The 17,791-nt window shown below is 42.4% G+C and overlaps 1 long non-coding RNA gene across 1 annotated transcript in view; it reads left to right on the forward strand.

The window, feature by feature from the left end:
• The first annotated feature begins 4,883 nt into the window (after positions 1–4,883).
• The window catches only part of LOC140104732 (uncharacterized), a 73,200-nt gene continuing 60,292 nt past the window's right edge, over positions 4,884–17,791 (forward strand). Inside the window, exons 1-3 of the long non-coding RNA XR_011850398.1 lie at positions 4,884–5,112; positions 7,017–7,084; positions 15,096–15,192. This is a non-coding gene — a long non-coding RNA (uncharacterized lncRNA). The remainder of the gene's footprint in view (positions 5,113–7,016; positions 7,085–15,095; positions 15,193–17,791) is intronic.

Raw genomic sequence — 17,791 nt, forward strand, 5'->3', positions numbered from 1 at the left:
ACCATAACTTTAGGAGAAAAAACAGACTTGTTTACCAGAAAATCAGCCAACTAACCTTTAGAGTGACATGTGCTGTCTGGAAAATTGCTTACCATTTTAGAAACTTTTTTCCATAGAATACTATGGGCACTCAATGTAAATCTTTGGCAGAGTGCTTTGTCATTGATTTTGCTGAATTAGAAGGTATATAAAGAGAACAATCCCAGTCCCTAGTGTCTCGGAGTTAAAGGACAGAGTGTTGAGTAGAAGACTGCCCATCTACCTGATCATACAGAAGAAACATCTGAGATGGGGATACACTACCACTGACGCAGGGCTCTTAGCCTTTGGCCATGGTGCTAGCCTACTAAGAAAGAGAGGGACAGCTTGCCCAGGCCTGAATTTCTTCAGTAAATAAGATAACTGTTCACTCCAGACCATCGAATCTCTGGACTTATTTCCCTTTGGGGTGCACCATGCCTTACTATCCTTCCCAGGGAGCAAAAACACATGGTGACATATCTTACTTGCCAGTCGGACCCACCATAGTTTTTGGGTCATCACATGAGGACAAGCTAAAGGCTAAACGGAGAGTTTGGCCTGCATTCTCAACCGCGCTGCATTCAAGGCTATGGGAGAGCTGAAAATAGCTGAGTCTATATGCTTTGCTTTTTTGTAGTTCCCATAGACATGAATAGGGAGTGAATGCTCATGCATGGGCAGGACTGCTGGAGGGAGGGGTCAGTCGACCCCCCATTCTCGATATAGAGGAGGAACCCATACCTATCAAATATTTATGACATTTCCTGAGATAATCTGTAAATTCCTTTAACGAAGAGGACTACATGGGGATTTCTCCAGGCAGCCCAACACCCAGTGATCTCTAAATGATGCCGTGTGATGGATATCGGATGTTACTTCAGTGGGACAAACCTTCACAACGCTAGAATTTTCAGCTCATTGCTTTAATCCCTCTACAACCATGAGACTTTAGATCAATTCTTCACCTTTGTATTTTTTTTAAACATGAGAGAACATGCCATCAAGGGTTGGCTCAAGGTTTTAGTAGGACCCTGGGCGATAGATCCTCAGTAGGCCCCTTGGCAGTGAACTCACATGGCGGCATTAAAAATTGAGAAACTGAAACAGTCTCCTGTCCCCTAAAATATTCCCTAGTTTATCATACCACACAGACCCCTCATGGTTATTTTATAGCCTCCTCACCCCCTATGGATTCATTAGATACAGCCCCCCTCACCCCTATGGATTCCTTGTGTACTGCCTTATGTGTCCCCCCCCCCCAGCAGCTCTGGGACCCAGTACTGGACCAGCACTGGCACCAGCCCTGGTGCCATCTGTGTCAGGGGATAGGATGTTGATTTTCCTTCAAGTATCTAATATTCTCCCCCATTCGCATCTGAAAGTTGTTAACTAACTGGGAAATCTTTTATATCAGTCTTTAAAACATATTTTCATGCAAGACAAGCGAAGCATTGAAGACATTTAATTAAAGGCGGTGTTGAGATGCAGACAGTTTATCCGGATTGTTGCCGCAGCGTGAAACACCTGTGTGCTCCAGACAGACATGAGCTTTGAAGATGAAATTTGGCAGGGTCATAATGGAAAAACTCAGATGCATTATTTCAAAACCGGAATGAACATAGCACTAGGAAAGTTTCCTTCATCCATGGAAAGGCAGATTTACAAAGCCTTAATTTTTTATAAAACTTTCCTCTGTTGTCATATAATATTTAAATATTCTACCAGCTCCTGAAATGCTCTACAGGTAAAATCAGCATTGTGTATGGTGCAATATTAACTTTAGAGACAAAGAGGCATATTTATCAGGGCCACACGCCACGTCAGATGCTATCTTATTGCTAACACTTGTGATTATTTTGCACTCTTCGCCACCTTCACGCCAGTGAACGCCTGCGCACTCGCTCATAGTCTTAGTGAAGGTCTCCCAGCATTCTTACCTGCTCCTTGTTCCTGTTCCCGTTCCTGCTCTGCCTTGATCTCCAGTTGTGACCTCGGACCTGACCTTTGACCTTGCATCTCTGCCGCCAGCCCTGACTACGTGCCTGTACCTGTCCTTGAGCCTGAACGCTGTACCTTGACCTTGGCTGCCACCATGGGCTAGTCACACTTGTGGAACGACCTGGTGGCACCTCGCCGCAGCAAGACCTTCCCGCTTTGTGGCGGTCTCTGGTGAAGACCAGGAACCACTTCGATTCCAGTCCCAGGTGTAGGCTACTACAATCTCCCGTGGTGGTCCAAGGGGTTCACTGACCCTGAGGCCTGATACATTGGGGATCATTTACTAAGGACCCGATTCGCGTTTTCCCGACGTGTTACCCGAATATTTCTGATTTGCACCAATTTCCCCTGAATTGCCCCGGGATTTTGGTGCACGCGATCGGATTGTGGCGCATCGGCGCTGGCATGCACGCGACGAAAATAGGGGCGTGGCCAAACGAAAACCCGGCGGATTCGGAAAAACCGCAGCATTTAAAAAAAGAGAAGTGCCGCGAAGCTTGCACTTACCTTCACTGGGAATAGGCCGGTGAACTTGAGTGCGTTCCGATGCTCTTCAGCGCGCACCTGGTGGACGTTGGAGGAACTGCCTTAACCCCTACGGGACGCAGCCTCTTTTGGCCTTAAGGACGCGGCCCCATTCTTCAAATCTGACCTGTGTCACTATAAGTGGTTATAGTTTTGGAACGCTATGAGATATCCAGGGGATTTTGAGATTGTTTTCTCGTGACACATTGTACTTCAAATTAGTTTAAAAATTTGGATGAAATCTTTTGTGTTTAGTTATGAAAAAAAACAAAATTTGGCAAAAATTTGGAAAAATTCTTTATTTTCAACGTTCTAAATTCTCTACTTTTGATGCAGATAGTCATAGCTCCCAAATAAATTCATAACTTACATTTCCCAAGTGTCTGCTTTATGCTGGCATGGTTTTTTAAGATTCCACATATTTTACTAGAATGTTCTGAGGCTCAGAATTTAGGTATCATTTTTCACATTTTTTGTAAAATCACCAAAACCTGTATTTAGATGGACCTGCTCAACTTCTAATTGACACTGAGTGGCCTAAATAATAGTGAGACTCGTAAATTACCCCATTGTGGAAACTACACACCTCAACGTATGAAAAACCACTTTTAAGAAGTTTGTTAACGCTTTACGTGTTTTATAGGGGTTAAAACAAAATGGAGGTGCAGTCTCCAAATTGTAATATTTTTTCACAATACACCCATTTTGGGTGGAAAATTAAACATTTACAATGGATTAAATGAATAAAGGCTCCACAAAGTTTGTTACCCAATCTCTCCCGAGTACACGGATACCCCATATGTGGTGGTAACCTGCTGTATGAGCGCACGGCCGGGCATAGGAGGGAAGGAGGCGCCATCCAGAGCAGATTTGCTATGTCACATTGTACAGGCTATAATTTTTTTCTTTTTTTTATTGTGGACCTATAGGGGCTTATTTCTTTTGCCACATGAGATGCACTTTTCTGGTACGTAATTTGGGGGAATTTATAGGCTAATTGGTGAGATTTTATTAACTCTTTGTTGGTGGAGGAAATGAAAATCATCACTTTTCAGGAAGATTTTTATGGGTTTTTTTTTTTGGCTGTTTACCATACCATAAAAATAGTATATTATTTTTATTCTATGGGTTGCCACGATTACAAAAAGACCTCATTTATATAGATTTTTTATTTTTTTCTCATTTTTATTGCATAAAAAGTAATTTGGCAAAAATGTTGTTAATTTTAGCATCACCGTCTTTCATATGCATAACTTTTTTATTTTTCGCCTCACAAATCTGTTTAAGGGCTTATTTTTTGCGAGAAGGATTGTTCTTTTTAGTGGTCTCATTTTAGAGTGCAGAACATTTTTTAAATCCCTTTTTAGAGCATTTTTATAGGGTATTAATTGAAAATGATCTTTTTTCTGGAGCTTTTTTTTGTTTTGTTTTTTACGGGGTTCACTTTGCGGATCTAATAACGATTCTGTTTTATTATACAGATTGTTACGGACGCAGGGATACCAAATATGTGGGGGTTTTGTGTATTTTATTCAATTGTACTGAATAAAAACCAATTTGTAGCAAATCTTATTCATTTTAGCATCACCATCTTTTCATATGTATAACTTTTTTATTTTTCGGCTGACAAATCTGGTTAGGGGCTTATTTTTTGCGAGAAGAGTTGTTCTTTTTAGTGGGCTTATTTTGGAGTGCATAACATTTTTTAAATTACTTTTTAGAGCATTTTTTATAGGGTATTAATTAAAAATTATCTTTTTTCGGAACGTTTTTGCGTTTTTTTTCTACGGCGTGTACCGTGCAGGTCCAGTAACGATTCTGTTTTATTATACAGATTGTTACGGACGCGGCAATACCAAATATGCAGGGTTTTTTGTGTTTTTGTGTTTTTTATACTTTATTAAGTGTTTTTATGGGAAAGTGACATTTTAGGGGCTTATATTTTTATGTATTTATTTTTTATTTATTATAATGTGTAGTGTTAAGTGTTTTTGCATATTTTTACTTATACATACTTGAACTTAAACCAGTGATGCTCTGATCACTGGTTTAAGTTCAATACACTGCTCTACAATACTATTTTATTGTAGAGCAGTGTAAACTGTCTGAGCAAGCTTGCGCATGCTCAGACAGTTTACAGTCAGACCCGGAAGGGGTCTGGCTGCCATGGAGACCGGGCAGCTCCGGGGCACATGCCAGTCCTCGGAGCTGCCCAGAAGTGGATCGGATCCCCCGGTAAGCGGCACGGGGGATCCGATCCACAGCGCAAACACCCTTACACGCCGCGGTCATGTTTGACCGCGGCGTGTAAGGGGTTAACACCCGCGATCGGAGCCGGCTCCGATCGCGGGTGTTAGCGCAGGCTGTCAGCCGTACTAGACAGCTGACAGCCGCTGCTTCTGGTACCGGCTCCGTTCGTGAGCCGGTGCCAGAAGCAGGACGTTATAGAACGTCCCCGTGCGCTAAGCATCTAGCCCCGGGGACGTACTATAACGTCCTGGTGCGCCTAGGGGTTAATGAATCCCGGCCGGACCCGAATCCACCGCAGAGAACGTGCCGCTGGATCGGGTAAGTAAATCTGCCCCATTGTCTTGTCATGTTGCCAATTTGAAACTTAGATCCCGCGCTCAGTCCAAATCAGTCCCATTTCTTTTGCATGACAGCGCAAACCCCGCTTCGCCAAAATCCGATCAGTGCAAAACCCTGTTAAATACCTGTCAAAGTGCGCAAATCCCAAAAACCGGCAAACAGTCTGACGAAAGTGCGATCTGTGACCCATAGAAAATAATCCCCAATATATGGAATATATGTTAATTCCCGTAAAAATCTACACATATAACCTGTTCATTCCTCATTGATGGTTCTCAGTGTTATCTACACACAGTTGAATATTTTTGGAAACTTTAACAACTCATTTTTCGGATCCAAAGCTCAAATCTACCCAGCCAAAGATTTCACTGAACACATGGTGGCAGATTATATCCACCACTAGAGGGAGCATGGAAGTTAAATGTATAACAGTATACAGCAGTGATGGCGAACCTTTTAGAGGCCGAGTGCCCAAACTACAACAAAGACCCACTTATTTATCGCAAAGTGCCAACACAGAAATGTAATTTGTGATTTATACTCCCTTCTCTGTCACAGTTTTCATTGATACCAGCACCTGAGGACACCAATAAAGCAGAAAATAGTCACATTAGAGCTGTCACTTTAAAATACCTCTGTGTACAGCAAGTCCTGGGCTGTCTGGGACTGCAGGAACATACCTAGAGTAATCTCTGGTGATGGCCTGAGTGCCCACAGAAAGGGCTCTGAGTGCCACCTCTGGCACCAGTGCCATAGGTTAGCCATCACTGGTATACAGTATGCTTTGTAGCTCCCTCCAGTGGTGGCCACAAATCCACCAGTCAGTTATTTTTCTAATCTATGTCAATGCAGAAGCTTTGGAGCTCTGAATTGTCAAACTGCAGCACTCACTGATCAAAGGATATATTAAGAAATTACGGTAATACGCACTGAATTTTGGTCCCAAAAACATTATGAGATAAGGTAGATTGGCTTTTGTAAGTGTATTGTAGTGTACTTGTCTTGGCAGGTTACACGGACAGCTCTGCAGACTTCAATGCCTCTTTCTTCAGGGGATAACATTGCATTGTTCTTTACAGCTCAGCTGAATATGTGTAATATATGTTCATTTCTGTATAATCTACACACACAACCTGTTCATTTCTTATCTATGAATACTGTACACAGCTGTTTATGTGTATTATAAGTTCATTCCCATATAATCTATATATAAAGTTCATGCCCCATCAAGGATTCTCAGGGATCTCTGTGCACTGTGTTATATATGTTCGTTCTACTGTACTCTACACATACAACCTGGTTATTTCCCATCTAGCTGAATATGAGTAATATACATTCATTCCACTTTAATCTACACATAAAATCACCATGTAGGTTTTAGGATTGGCAAGTAGATGGCAGTGGAGTGCACGACTATGGTCTCTGCCCACAGATTGCCTGGATCAATTCTTCAGAAACCTATTGGGGCTTATTTACTAAGGGTCCACAGAACGCATTTGCATCGGATTTGGGGATTGTGTCGCATGCGATTGGATTTTGGCGCAATTGCGCCGACTTTCGTTTGACAGTAATTGTGTCGCAAGACAATGCACTTACATGCACCAGGAAGAAGAAGAAGTTCATTCTCGTCGGACAACGCAGGACCGAGTAAGTAAATGTGCCCCAGATTGTGTGTGAGTATAGATTGGGACCTAACATAAATGCATGTGGCATGATATACAGTGAAAGAGATACAGGTTATATAATGGCCATAGATTGTACATACCTACAAACCTACTAGCCTATGACAGCTACCCCTATCGTGTACTGAGACACTACAATACTCTTCCATAAAAGGAAACACATGTCTTATGTGTTCTGATGGCTTCAATTTTATATTGTAGATACCTGGGAGAATTTACCACCTGGAACTGGCACCATCTCAATGGATGAAGAGCAGAACAGCAATGTGGTAAAAATCACTAGTAAATAGTGTATCTGAGGAGGCACAACCAGGTCAAGGAAAGCAGATCCCCTGGGGGCAGGCTACATCTACTAATGTGTCTTCATGGTTATTATTTTACATTTTGGATTCTCTGGTTTTCATTGACTGTCATAAAAAGTGTTTGGTGCCTCTTGATGATGTCACGCAGAGCTCTGGCGAGATTAAAGATGGTGGCACCCATTAGGTGTCATTTACGTGCCATCATCATGTTTCAAATCTTTATATAACTCCAACCCCCATCTTGTGGCAAAGGAAGTTTTGGACTAGAATATCAACTAACAAGTATATAGCGCTGAGATGGAAGTCATATACAGGAAGGGCATCAGAGACTTCAGATAGACGTTAGCTGTGTGTGATTTGCTGAAGAAAATTCTTAAGGTAGGGGGAATGAGGAACTTGAGAGAGACATTGGGGCAGATTTACTTATCCGGTCCATTCGCGATCCAGCGTCGCGTTCTCTGCGGTGGATTCGGGTTCGGCCGGGATTCACTAAGGCAGTTCCTCCGCCGTCCACTAGATGTCCCTGCTGTGCTGAAGTCCGCCGAGGCCTGCTGAAATGCCCTGAAATTCACCCGCCTTTTAAATGCGCCGGTTTTTCCGAATCCGTTGGGTTTTCGTTTGGCTACACCCCCCGATTTCCGTCGCGTGCATGCCGGCGCCGATGCGTTAAAATCCGATCATGTGCGGCAAAATCCAGGGGCAATACAGGGAAAATCGGCGCAAATCAGAAATATTCGGGTAACACGTCGGGAAAACGCGAATCGGGCCCCTAGTAAATGACCCCCATTGGCTCTGTTTGACAGGCTGAAGAAAATTCCTGAGTGAAGGAGGGCTGGGCGACTTGAGACAGACATTGGGTGTGTGTGACTCGCTGAACAGAATTTCGAATTGTGGGAAAATGAGTAACTTGAGAGAAATGTTGGCTCTGTTTGACTCACTCAAGAGAATTCCTAAGGGAGGAGGTAATAAGGAACTTGAGAGAGACATAGCTGTGTTTGACAGGCTGAAGAAAATTCCTAGTTACAGGAGATTACTGAGATTACTGAGGAAATGAAGAGAAATCATCTCCCTCACCTCCCCCCTCATGCTGTAGGTTCGGCTGTGGAGAAGACTGATGCCATACTCACCACTGAGTAGACACAGATCAGACTCATATAGGGTTATTTGCAGAGTTTATAGGTAGGAGAAGGAACAATTTAAGGATTGTGCTGTTTTCTAATGGCAGTTTTTAAAAATATATTTATTAGGGGGGGAAATTAATAAACGCTATGTAATGGTGACTCCTCCCCTTGGTTAATTAATAGGCCTACTAATATTAACCATCTCTTAGTCTCCCGGGGGAACAATTAGTGTAAAAATTTAGATTTTACTCTATTTTTGCATACCAGGTATTTTTATAATAAAAATACAGATGTGTACCAATCAGTGTAGTTCCTATTAGACAGCAAGGAACTTGGCTGATCTTTCTGTTTGATGAGCCCTTTTCCATTTTGGACCTTGTAAGTGCACTTGTTATTCTTCTATTTCCCAATTGTAAGAGTAGCAGACTATTAGGAGCAGGTCTCTCTGCCTTTTTTTACAGTAAATGGAAGCTCGAGTGTTCTGAAAAGTGATGTGAGTGATTGATGGAAATTTCAGCAACCATTATGCTATTTTATCATCTGACATGTCTCTATGACATTTAAGACGACAACCAAATGTGCAATTTTACTTTAGGTAACTATGAAATGTGAAATTCTAGTAGTACAGTGAAGACTAACATAGGAAGAGACAATTATGCATCATAGCGACACTGACCTTACACTTCAATCCAATGGTCTGCATCCTTTGCCCATTGGTTGGCCAAGCCTGCTGGGATTTGTAGTTTTGCAATAGTCGAAGAGCCTCAAACTTCAGACCACTTCTTAGGCCTCTTTCACACACACAATGGGGCACATTTACTTACCTGTCGGAGTAGCGATCCCCGAGGTGCGTTCCCCGACGATGCTGAACTGTGCCGCGATCCACGTAGATCCTGCGCCTGATTTCCTGCATGTGCCGCTCCCCGCTCAGTCCCGCCGGAGTTTATCATCTTCTTCCCTGATTATAAGTGCTTGGCTTGTGACACAAATTTGAATGTTAATTCCCGTGCTTAGTCCAAATCCGTCGGTTCATCTGATGGCCCGCCCCCCCTATTTCTGTCGCGTGAAAGCCAGCCATCGCGTGCACCAAAAAACCCTTCTTAATGCCGCGCGCATTAGAAATTGTCGGATATTCTGACGATAGTTCAGTCCGTGGACCCTTAGTAAATGAGCCCCATTATCTAAAACTGGCCCGGCTGTCGATGGAAAGGGGATGTCTCCCATAGGGAGCAGTGCAGCCGCACCGTGCACAATTCACTTCTATGGCGGCTGTATGCTAGCTGCCGTTTTTTACGGCTAACGACGTTTGTGTGAATGGGGCCTTAAGATGTTTTATACTGGAGAAATTAGTAATAAATTTCCAATAGTTTTCATGAGTCCGATGTCAGATCCAGATGGAGGTTAACAAGTCTGAATGATCCCATTCTCTGCCGAGACTGATGTGGGCAAGGAAGAAGAAAGGCAGAAACGTCAGCCCCGCGACGAGCCCTTCATGTTGGTTTTACTGTGCCTGTGTTTATGGCAGTTTGCTAAGCAGCTCCAGGCTGTAACTTTGATGTGTCTGTGAGTCACCAGGGTACCTTATCAAGAAGAATACAATTTCCACAAAGAAAAAGGAAACACGATGACAGCGATCTTTCAAGCATACACATATATAAACCTAATGTATTTATATTCCCCCCTGTACTTTGAAACCAGACAAACTAAAACATCAAAGGCAGCGACAAATTTAAACAGCACTAAAAAGAAGGAGAAAACACGGCACATGGTCATTTCAAACATTTTCAAATCCAGGCACTGCCGAAACAAAGAGACGAGAACTGATAAGCACAAGATGAAACTTCTATTTATAAAAATCTGTGTTAATGTTATTCTGAGCAAAAGAATTAGAATGGGGCAAACCTTACATCTAAATATGTTTGCCATGACAAAGTGGCTCTACGAAAGTTCCCTCTGCGTCTCTAAGACACATGACCCAGCACATAAGACACATGCCCCGGCACAAAAGACATATGCCCTAAGTTGCCCTTCCTACCTACAACATATGACAAAATAAGGATTTTATACACTCACATCTCCAGGATTTCCCTCAAGCTGCACCAATTTACTGGATTGCCCTACCTGGACTATCAGACTAATAACCAACAACTAATGTTTCAAATGTGTCCTAAAAACTCATCTATTCAGACAGGCCTATTGCAATTAGGAACTGCATGTAACTATCACTTTCTTTTCACTGCTGATTTCTTCCCTCATCTACTTAATCCCCCACCACTTGATACCATTAAACAGGTCTCTCTACAGACCAATGTGCCTTGAATTGTGTAAGTATCGATAGCAGATAGTGACTGTTTCATTCAGCATTATTTAGTTGTTTTATTATTTTATCCCTTAAAGAATGGCTGGACCATTGTATAAAAGCCATCATCATCTATATTAGCCCTTCATCCTCATAGACTGTAAGCTCTTAGGGGCAGGGCCCTCATTTCATCTGACAATGTAATAAAGATTCAGCGTCAAAGGTTCCAGGATAAACTTCAACCTTAGAGGCAAATAAAGGCTTTATAAATGGCAATAAAAATATCCTTACCAATCATTTGTATTCACTTAGCTTGAACTCAATTCATACATTTCACTGAATTTCTACTCCAACTTTCTTGCCCAACAGTAAACCTCTTATTTCATAATGATCTTTATCAAATTATGATATGTGAATCCCTCTTTAAGAACAAACAGGACTATGCCCATATCGTGCTGTTTGCCATTTTCTTTTCGGATCTATGGCATTTTATGTTCTGAAGCTGCTTGTCAGAGATCTTCCTCAGCAGTAGTGAAGATTAACCTCTTCCTATTATTTATCTGAAGCTGAGTCCAGCCGTATCACATGGAGGAGCATGTGGCATGTAATAAGTAGAAACCAGCATTGATACAGTCAAATGAAATGTATAGTCTGTGTTGTGTGACCACTAAGTGTTAAAAGCTTCCAGCATTGTAGATAGTGTCCTAAGAGCAGAAGGGTTGCTGCAAAGGAAGCTATGATAAATCTTGAGATGACATACTGTATATACAGAGAAAGTACTGCAGAATCACACATTGGAATAGAGGGACTGATCGGGAACAGGGGATATACTGTACCTCAATATTCTGTAAAGCAGACATCTGTATCCACAGATACAGATTGTACAGACGCAGAAAACATCACATGACCTCCACCTCCTGCAATTTATTATAAACACAGAACGGTCTGATAGGGATAATAAGCACAACCAGGGGAGACAGCTACATTCAGGAATTGGCTATACTGTGGAGGATAACAAAGAAACTGCTGGATATGGGTGTTCATGTGTAATAGGCAAAGTTGTTCTACATGACAGGACTTAGGCTTTGACCCTCTCTGTGCCAAAGTCCACAACTTAAAAATTGATATGTTGTACTCTTTATGAAACCTATTACCACAAGCTGCCTTGTTTGGATTACAGTAGCACTGAAGACATAGTTTTCCTTTTCTCACCCTGGAAAAATGATATGAATAGTTTTTACCAAGAATCCCCAGTAAAGCATACATGTTTTTTAGTGCTGTGAATGCCAAAGACAATGGATCACATTTGCTAAAGGCCATGCGCCAGTTTTCTGTCAGGCTTAGCACGTTCTTTCTAGTGCAAACTCCTTGCACATGTATTTAAGAAGTGTGTCCAAATCTTCATGAGAATTAATTCCTTCCTGACCTATGTCTTTGTCCTCTCATCTTGTCAAATCAGTTCAGCTTGACTTCGTACTGAAATGTCTTATTCCTGGACCTTTCCGATATTTACTTGTCACCAGGGATCTGGAATTAGCTGTTGAGAGAACACGAGGTCACTACTTTTGGTGGTGCCCCCTGTGTGAATTGCAGCTGGCGCAGGCGTGCAAAGCACCAAAGTTAAGGTAAACCTAGTCACACCAGTCTAATATTCAGGGCAGCAATGGCTGATCTTCATATAGGCGGTATGGGCGGCACCTGAGGCCTTTGCCTTCCAAACCCAGGCTCTATATGAAGATCCGCCAGTGGTTTTAATCTTATAATGAAAAGGCAGTCTTAATCTTAGGGCTCTGTGGATATTTCTATAAAGGGGAACTCTGCTGTGGACATGGGGTATCAAGACCAGCAGGTAAAATTATCTTGGTCTTTGATGGGGTAGAACCAGTGTCAGGCTGTGGTTTCTTGGGCCAGATATAATTATAACAGGGGTCCAAACCCCTGGCTTCTTCTCCGCACGGCTCAGGCTTCTTCTCTTCCTGCTGGTACGCATAACTATGACGTGGTGGTGTTGGAGCCGCTGACGTCATAGTTCTGCGTGCATGCGTCATAGTGATGGGGACTTTTCTATAAAGGTGGGCTCTTCTGTGGACGTTTAATTAAAAGGGGTTTGCTATGGACATTTCTTTAAAGAGGGGCTCTGTTGTGGACATTTATTAACAGGAGGATTCTGCTGTGGACATTGGGTATCAAGACCAGCAGGGAAAAATATCTTGGTCTTTGGTGGGGTAGAACCAGTGTCAGTTTGTGGTTTCTTGGGCTAGATACAATAATTACAGGGGTCCAAACCCCTGGCTTCTTCTCCCCACAGCTCCAGCTTCTTCTCTTCCTGCCCATGCGCATAACTATGATGTGGTGGTTTCAATGCCGCTGACGTACTTGTGATGCGTGCGTGCGTACGTCATATTGATGCAGATATTTCTGTAAAGGTGGGCTATGCTGTGGACATTACTGTAAAGGGGGTCACTGCTGTGGGCATGGGGTGTCAAGATCAGCAGGTAAAATTATCTTGGTTTTTGATGGGGTAGAACCAGTGTCAGGCTTTGGTTTCTTGGGCTAGATACAATTATTATAAGGGTTCCAAACTCTCTCAAACCCTAAGAAATAGATCGAAGAAACCTCCAAATTGAACTTTCTTCTGTTACATTGCAAGGGCCCAATATTGGGTTAGATCCTGGGCCCACTGGAGGATCCTCTGGGAGGATGATAATATATTGGGTAGAACGACTGGGCCATACTGTAGTTGACCATCTACTCCACCAAAAAACGAAAAAAAAATCAAATACATTTGGTCATTGCATTCTTGATCAGAAGAGACGATAAATCTTGAATTCCAAGTGTCCCAGTTCTCAGTTTATCATTCCTTTCACATGCACATGATCTTTATTCATTTTCTCCTTCGTTGGAAGTTGTACTTTTTGTAACAGTTTACATCATGGATAGATTCTCATTCCTGACCTTTGAGAAGAGATGATTAGATCTGTGTAGCCGCTTGTTGGGTAATTTTTCACGGTTATGGGTATCACGTCTTTGTTAGGTTTTCATTTGTGAATTTATTATGTTTGTGGTAAATATATACATGAAAATATTCTCGGTTTGAGAAGAAAGTCGGAGCTTATGAGAAAATAAAGTGCACACGGATGAAATTTACTTAAAAGCAAAGAGCGTAAAGGGTGAAGTCATCTGGATAATTCAGGCAAGGTGTTAATATTCCGCCATTGTGGAGGATAAACTCCTACAGTGATACATTGTAGCATGACCTCGGAGTAAATTAACTAGTCCTCTTGGTAGAAAACTACATTAGTGAATTAAGATATTCATGAACGACTGTTTCAAAGTGGTATAACTACAACTCTCAACATCGGCTGATGCGTGCAAGACGCAATAATTTGTTAACAGCGTAAGAGCCAATGAAAAGGCATGGGGCCTAATGGCATTGAGTCAATACTGTAACTCGCACTCTCTTAGGGTCTTCAACATCACTGGAGGTTTTATACACTGGTAACGTACATTTTATACTTTTTGTTGTAAGAAAAATCATCCCAAGTTGCACTGACTTTAGGGCATGTTTCTCCAGAACTTGTGCGTATACACAGAAGCTAGTCTCAATCAATGAAGCTCAGTACAATGCAAGGATGAGAAAAAATCAGCAGTCACAACAAGGAATATTTTAGACCGATATAGCTGGAGAACTATAACCATCTGATGTCTGTGCTAGATTTCCTCACACCGTGCCTGACATAGACTGGTCCGGTGGAGTGCCAAAGAAACCGCTGATGAGCCCACACACTGAGTGGTTATGTGATCACAGGATGTTCAGGCTGTGTTCACACATTGCAATTGACTGGCATTTAGAAACACAATCCAACCAGAACAGGGAAGGATCTAGCCCAACCATGTTTGTGTTTCAACTGACCCAAGTGCCATGGTAAAGAGCAACTCGGAGAGCCAATCCCCATTCAGGTTGACTTCAGTTTCTAAATGCAAAGCCTCAGGGCAGAGGCCTAGTCAGACTGTGCAAGTGTAATTGCATGATAACTTCTGCCTCCGCCAGAACAACATAACCAACTCTGGGCTAAGGCTTGATTAAGTCTCAGGTCTGATCAGATCTTTGCCCTAAATATCCTGTGACCAACCAAGCATGAGGAGGAGCAAAGCCTGAGGTAACAATTTTTTTTTGGCCCGTTTGCTACTATGGTGGCGTTACTATATTGGCTAATATGGGACCTTGTACTATATTGGCGTCTAAGAGGACCCTGTACTATATTGACTACTGTGGGTCTGCATTACTTTTCTGGCAATTGTGAGCCCCTGTACTAGCTAATAAGGGGGCTTTGAACTTTATTAGCTACGTTGGTGCACTGTTTCTGTTTTGGCTACTGTGGAGACCCTGTTATTATACTGGCTGCTGTGGTTGCCCTGTTATTATATTGGCTACTGTGGAGGAACATAATATTTTTCTCTTGGGGATGAAGAGAACAGTATTAAGTTTGAGATAAGAAGCTTGTGGTGATAATGATGAAGTGAGGAACCTAACATATTTGTGTTGCTACATCTGCAGAGAAGATTGACTGGAAGAAGATTACATGGTGACCAGATGGAAGAATAAAATGGAGACCTCTCATTGGAAGTCATTGGATTGAGACACCAGATTTACAGTAAGTGCTGGCGTTTACCCTTTAAAATGCTGCAGCATCTCCTCTGTGCTGTGACTTTATTTTGCTATTTTTGCATTCATTTTCAGCACTTTAGTATCATAGAAACATCCAAAAGTAGTCCAACTTCTTCCATAGAGGAAGGCAAAAAAATAACTCTTGCCCATAGCATGGGAAAAATTCCCAACTTCTCAGGCTCAACGCCAAATAATATATTGTATTCATTCCCATTACATCTACCTTCCCTTATGGGTCATATTCTGATATTCCTATCTGTGGGTTTACAAGTATTAGTGTTGGGGTAGGATTTAAGATATCCACTTTTAGTGTGCGTTGGCTGTGTTTCTAATCAATAAGCATGCAAAGAATGACAAATTGCTGATGCAAGATTTGCTAATGCTTTTACCCAGGGCAAAAATCAGCACTGTGCAGGTTTATTTGGTTTCACAAAACTATATAGAAAAACAAGAGAGAAACAGAAAAGGGAGGAGAGTTCCCATCTTATGAAGTCTCTTGATAGGAGAACTTCCCTGTTGTCGCACATTGACGTCAGGATAATGCATTTTTGAAATTCTTTAGCCTTAATTAGAGATGAGCGAACATACTCGTCCGAGCTTGATGCTCGTTCGAGCATTAGCGTACTCGAAACTGCTCGTTGCTCGGACGAATACTTTGCCCGCTCGAGAAAATGGCAGCTCCCGCCGTTTTGCTTTTTGGCGGCCAGAAACAGAGCCAATCACAAGCCAGGAGACTCTGCACTCCACCCAGCATGACGTGGTACCCTTACACGTCGATAGCAGTGGTTGGCTGGCCAGATCAGGTGACCCTGGGATAGACTAGCCGCTGCCCGCGCTGCTCGGATCATTCTGTGTCTGGATGCCGCTAGGGAGAGAGCTGCTGCTGGGCAGGGAAAGCGTTAGGGTGTTCTATTAGAATAGTGTTAGGCAGGAGTGATTCAACAAGAACCCAACAGCCCTTCTTAGGGCTACAATAACGTTATAACGTTATCCTTTTTTTTTTTTGTTTGCTTGTGGCTGGGCTTGCTGGCACTAGTAGTGCAGCTAATACCATATTGTGAGGAATTTGCAGGGGGACTTGCTACCGTTGTGTTTAGCTCTTAGTGACACACATATCCACCTCAAACACCAAAGTGGGAAAATTTATTAGAGGTTTGATTTCAATTAGGCACAGTCTGCCAGTTTCTTTTTATTTTACGTTTATTTTTTCATAACTCAGCGTCATCTCATCAGTGTGCTTTCATACTTGGCTAGAAAATAGCCAAAGGAGAATCCAAACGGCTTACTTACGCCTACAATAGCGTTATATATATTTTATTTCTGGTTGATCTGCTGGTGGCTGTCCTTGCTGCAGTGCATATACTAGCCAATTGTGAGGAATTTGGAGTGAGACTTGCGACCGCTGTGTTTAGCGCTTAGTGACGCACATATCCATCGCAAAGACCGAAGTGGGATAATTTATTAGGGGTTGGATTTCAATTAGGCACAGTCTGGCAGTTTCTTTTTATTTTACGTTTATTTTTTCATAACTCAGCGTCATCTCATCAGTGTGCTTTCATACTTGGCTAGAAAATAGCCAAAGGAGAATCCAAACGGCTTACTTACGCCTACAATAGCGTTATATATATTTTATTTCTGGTTGATCTGCTGGTGGCTGTCCTTGCTGCAGTGCATATACTAGCCAATTGTGAGGAATTTGGAGTGAGACTTGCGACCGCTGTGTTCAGCGCTTAGTGACGCACATATCCATCGCAAAGACCGAAGTGGGATAATTTATAAGGGGTTGGATTTCAATTAGGCACAGTCTGGCAGTTTCTTTTTATTTTACATTTATTTTTTCATAACTCAGCGTCATCTCATCAGTGTGCTTTCATACTTGGTTAGAAAATAGCCAAAGGAGAATCCAAACGGCTTACTTACGCCTACAATAGCGTTATATATATTTTATTTCTGGTTGATCTGCTGGTGGCTGTCCTTGCTGCAGTGCATATACTAGCCAATTGTAAGGAATTTGGAGTGAGACTTGCGACCGCTGTGTTTAGCGCTTAGTGACGCACATATCCATCGCAAAGACCGAAGTGGGATAATTTATTAGGGGTTGGATTTCAATTAGGCACAGTCAGCCATTTCCTTTTTATTTTACCTTTTTTTTTTCATAACTCAGCGTCATCTCATCTGGCATAGCAGTGTGCTTTCATACTTGGCTAGAAAATAGCCATAGCAATAGGATAGCATTGTTTGGTTTTAAAAACTAAAAAACACAAAAAAAAACTAAAAAACACAAAAAAACACACAAAAAAGTTAAAAAAAAAATTAAAGTTATATAACTTTCATTTTCAAAATGTTTAACCCGAGAGCTAGGGGTAGAGGACGAGGACGAGGGCGGGGACGTGGGCGTCCATCTACGGCAGGGGTCAAAGGCCGTGGTCCTGGGTGGGGTGAGACACCACCTGCTGATGAGGGAGCAGGGGAACGCCGCAGAGCTACACTCCCTAGGTTCATCATGTCTCAAGTTACTGGGACTCGTGGTAGAGCACTGTTGAGGCCAGAACAGTGCGAACAGGTGATGTCGTGGATTGCCGACA

This window comes from Engystomops pustulosus, chromosome 10 (genome assembly GCF_040894005.1).
Source record: "Engystomops pustulosus chromosome 10, aEngPut4.maternal, whole genome shotgun sequence".
Lineage (NCBI taxonomy): Eukaryota > Metazoa > Chordata > Amphibia > Anura > Leptodactylidae > Engystomops > Engystomops pustulosus.